This window comes from Dioscorea cayenensis, chromosome 4 (assembly GCF_009730915.1).
Source record: "Dioscorea cayenensis subsp. rotundata cultivar TDr96_F1 chromosome 4, TDr96_F1_v2_PseudoChromosome.rev07_lg8_w22 25.fasta, whole genome shotgun sequence".
Classification (NCBI taxonomy): domain Eukaryota; kingdom Viridiplantae; phylum Streptophyta; class Magnoliopsida; order Dioscoreales; family Dioscoreaceae; genus Dioscorea; species Dioscorea cayenensis.
In genome coordinates, this window is record NC_052474.1 from 9,638,694 (window position 1) to 9,643,374 (window position 4,681).

At 45.7% G+C, this 4,681-nt stretch overlaps 1 non-coding gene across 1 annotated transcript; it reads left to right on the plus strand.

Annotated features, from left to right (window-relative positions):
* Nucleotides 1-3,871: 3,871 nt before the first annotated feature.
* Nucleotides 3,872-3,978, plus strand: LOC120259630. The gene has a single exon (XR_005536187.1). It is a non-coding gene; the product is annotated as a small nucleolar RNA R71 (small nucleolar RNA).
* The last annotated feature ends 703 nt before the right edge of the window (nt 3,979-4,681 follow it).

A 4,681-nucleotide genomic window follows, 5' to 3' on the forward strand; every position in this document is an offset into this window, starting at 1 on the left:
GGGGGGTAGGTATACTCGTCTTCTCAGCCCCATGAATCATATCCAAGAGACCCATGCCCAGCACTAATCTCATAATGTAGGGGCCCAACAAGATCTCTCCCAGTTTAGCATAATGCCCCTGATGTCTGATGTACTCTTCCATGATGTGTCCTAAGTGAATCGGTAGGCGCTGCACCATCAAGTACAAGTACAGAAATTCCTGTCGGCTCAGAACACTAGTGCTATCACCACGGCCATTCACCGACCTACTCATGATGCCATGTAAATATTTGTATGCAGGTCGGGAAAGGCACGTGGCCTTGGACACCTCGGCTCGTACTGACCCTGACAACATAGCACTCTGTAAGCTCTCTGCGGGGACAAGGCTCTAGGATAATCAGTCGGTAACTGAGAGTACTCCTCAGTGTCTGTGAATGCATCCTCATACAAGCCAAGTAGAACTGAAAACTGAGTAACGCTCAAGCTATGGTAGTGTCTAAATACTCTGAACTGAATGGCATCAATACTGTCAAAGCTCGAACAGGATCTGTCGAAATCAAATGATGACAAGACCAACAATGCGAGCTCTCGTATGGCTGGCTCTCTAATAGTCAATAACTGCCTCCAAACACCTACCGATACAAGATCCTTGACCTCAATTGCCAACTCGTCTCCCTGCTGAAGATCTCTCAGTATACTCGTATCAAGGAATCAAATCTGTAAAAAACGAACTCTCGATAGCCGCTCAAAATGAACCCTATGCTCCAGAATGGTGAAACTGATGTCCTCAGACTCGGAAGATGACTCACACGGCCACTTATCAGCTTTCTTCTTCGACCGGGGTGCCATAATCGATGAGTTGAGATGAGAAACTTAAGATTCTGCCGGAAAACCTCGCATTAACTCAACTAAATTGACACAAGGAAGTCAGGGAATGATGTGAGGGCGTTCTCAGAGGAATAGAGGATGTGAACAAGGAAAGAAACTACTCCTCTTTAAAAAGAAGTCGCTCCCCTTGGCGTTCTGCGCATCCACATGGGCATGCGGAAATTACCCACACCCGTATGCCTCATTAAGAGAGCTCCACAGGGGTAGATGCATGCCCCTGTGCGCTCTCGGGAGAAACTCGCACAGTCTCTGAACGCACGTCCATGGGCGTGCGGAAATTACGCATGCCCGTGCACCCGACTAACAGGGGCAGATGCACACCCCTGTGACTGCTCTGGACATCCGAGAAAATCTCCTAAGTGTTTTGCACGCCCGTGATGTAATTACGGACGGGCATGGACATTCACAATCTCAACTCACAGGGGCAAGCGCACGCCCATGTGTTTTCTCGTGATGGCGAGAGCTCCTCTGCAGAGATTCGCATGGGCGTGCGGAAATTACCCACGCCCGTGCAGTTTTCACAAGGTCGCCCACAGGTGTGAGTTCACGCGCTTGTGCACTCTCGGGATAATTTGACAAACTCGGCAGGAAATCAGACGCCCGTCCAGAAATTACCTATGGGCGTGCGATATTCACATGGTCGTTCAGAGGGGTAGCCGCACGCCACTGTGCCTTCTATGGATGAGCTTGTAATACAAATCCATGGGCGTGCGGAAATTACACACGCCCATGCGTTTTCACTGGATGCCTTAGAAAAACCTGCAGGCTCTGCAGAAATTTTCTGAACATGTTTACACACTCAGAGCCTGCCCTAGTATGCAAGTTTTACCAGTGAAAAATATGGAATAAAGCTCAAACGACATAACTTCGCCAATTCCACATGAAAACACATGATGAATACTCAAAGCCCACAAGAAAATCTCAGCACAAGCATCTTAAAATCAAGACACCAACACTTAACAAACTATTCATGTAAACAAGCTAAACTAGAAGATAAGAAAACAGTAAACACTTGGGTTGCCTCCCAAGAAGCGCTTGTTTAATGTCACTAAGCTTGACGTACCTTGTCTTACCTCACCGGGGTTCATAGATGAAGGTTACCCTCTTACCCATGACTTGAAAGCATGATGTGCAAAGTCTCTTGAGGATAGAGGGTGAATTATCGGGCTTCAGACCAACTAGCGATGGTTCATCCAACTTCTTCAGTTTACGGACGTCTCCAATAGCGTTGGAGTATTTCCGGTGGCGTCTCCTAGCCCTCTTCATTTTTCGGAGCACCTTCTTCAAGATCCCCGTGGTAGATGGTACTTCTTCCGTCGAACCAAGCATTATTACTTCTTCATAATCCTCCTCTTGGTCGAACAAACCCTCGTATGGGTCCGGATTAAACATTTCTTGCATGTATTCATCAACAATCTCATCAGTAGTGTCTAGAAAGTATAATGTAACATCGAAATCAAGAGAATGCCGCATGGCTTCAGCAAGGTGGTATGTGAACTTGTCATCTCCAACACTCAAAGTTAGCTCTCCGCCGTCCATGTCAATCAATTCCTTGGAAGTCCGCAAGAACGGTCTCCCAAGTATCAAAGGTATATCCGCATCCTCATCGACGTCTAGCACTATAAAGTCAATCGGAAAAATGTACTTGTCCACCTTGACAAGCACGTCTTCAATGATGCCTCTCGGATGTCGCACTGTTCGGTCCGCTAGTTGCAAAGTTATCCGAGTAGGCCTAGGCTCGCCCAAGCCTAGCTTTTGAAAGAAGGTGTATGGCATAACGTTGATACTGGCCCCTGAGTCCACCAATGCCATTTCCTCACCTAGATTGCCAATATTACACAGAATGATGAAGCTTCCCGGGTCTTTCTTCTTGTTTGGCATGTTCTTTTGCAATGCCACCTAGCATGAAGCATCTAAAATCACTGAAGCACTTTCCTCCAACTTCCTCTTGTTAGTCAACAAGTTTTTCAAGAATTTCGCATACTTAGGTATTTGGGCCAATGCCTCAACAAAAGGAACATTGATGTGGAGTTTCTTGAACAAACTCAGGAACTTCTTGTACTGTTCATCCCCTTGGTCATTTTTTAATCTAGAGGGATAAGGAATTCTTGGCTTGAAAGGTGGGGGTGCCACCTCTTTCTCTTTGCTTGTTCCCTCTTCTACCTCTATAACCTAGGGTGTGTGTTCTTTTGGCTTCTCACTTGGAAGCCTACCTTCAACCTCATGACCACTTCTTAAAGTGATCGCCTTCACGTGCTCTCTAGGGTTGGTCTCTGTATTGCTCGGCAAGCTTCCATGCGGCCTTTCAGAGAGAGACATCGCAATTTGCCCCACCTGATTTTCAAAGTTATGCAAAGAGGCGGTGTGGTTGCGAAGTGTAGCCTCGACTGATTCAAACCTTGTATTTACAGATTGCACAAATCTAGCCAAGTGCTTCTCTAAGTCATTCATTCGGGATTCCAAACCTGAGACTCTGTTTTCCACCTGAGGGGCTTGTTGTTTTTGTTGGAGACCCGGTGGCCCCATGGCCTTTTGTGGACACTGATTACTCCATGAGAAATTGGGATGATTCTTCCAACCCGGATTGTAGGTATTGCTATATGGGTTTCCTTGAGGTCTCATGCAATTACCTACAAAATCAACGTTCTCCACCGAAGAAATATCACCGATAGAGATCGGGCAATCAGAGGGAGCATGTCCTCCACCATACCCAGTGTAATTAGTCACGACCGCCACTCTATTTGAAGTTAGAAGATCTAACTTCTTACTCAAATTTTCTACTTGAGCCTCCAATGAAGTTACCGCATCTATTTCATGGAAACGGGCCACTTTTTTCTTCACTCAAGCATTCCATTGGTAGTTGTTTAACCCCATTTCTTTAATTAACTGACGGGCCTCATCGGGGATCTTGCTACCTAAGGTACCTCCTGCTGCCGCATCTAAGAGTTGCCTTGTACTCAGGTTCAAAACATTATAAAAGGTCTGAACAATCATCCACTCCGGGAATCCGTGTTGCGGGCACTTTCTCAGGAGCTCCTTGAACCTTTCCCATGTCTCGAATAGAGACTCCAATTCCAACTGAACAAAGGATGAGATCTAGTTCCTAAGCTTTGCTGATTTTTTGGGAGGGAAATAACGGGCCAGAAAAGCTTCTACTATCTCCTCCCACGTGGTAATTGATGCTCTAGGTAATGAGTGTAGCCACTGCTTCGCTCTCCCCTCTAGGGAAAATGGGAAGGCTCGCAACTTGATTGCATCATCCGTCACCCCGTTTATCTTTAGCATATAACACACCTCAAGAAAGCTCTTTATATGACTGTTTGGATCTTCACCGGCCAAACCATTGAATTGTCGTGATTCTTTGCAACATGTGGATGAATGCACGCTTTAGTTCGAAGTTCGAGTATGAATCGGGGGCGCACAATACTCGACTTTTGTCCCCAAACTACGTAAGGTCCAGCATAATCGGATAATGTTCGCTGTTACTCATTCTGTTGTACCATGTTTTCAGATTCTTCCAATCCCAAATCAGCTAAATTAGACTGTTCTTGCACAAGCTCTTTCCCTTTTCTTCTAAGTGTACGTTCAAGCTCAGGATCTCCTTCAATCAATATTGAGGGATTCCCTCGTGTCATAACCTGGAGCTGCACCCAAAAAGAAAGAAAAAGAAATCAGAACGATGATAGAATAAGAAGATATAAAATAGAATATATGGTGAAATAGCTAAGAAAACAAAGTGCAAAGTATCTCTAAATGCCTACTCCCTGGGAACGGTGCCAAATACTTGACAAGGTCCCTTGCATGTATAGCCCAT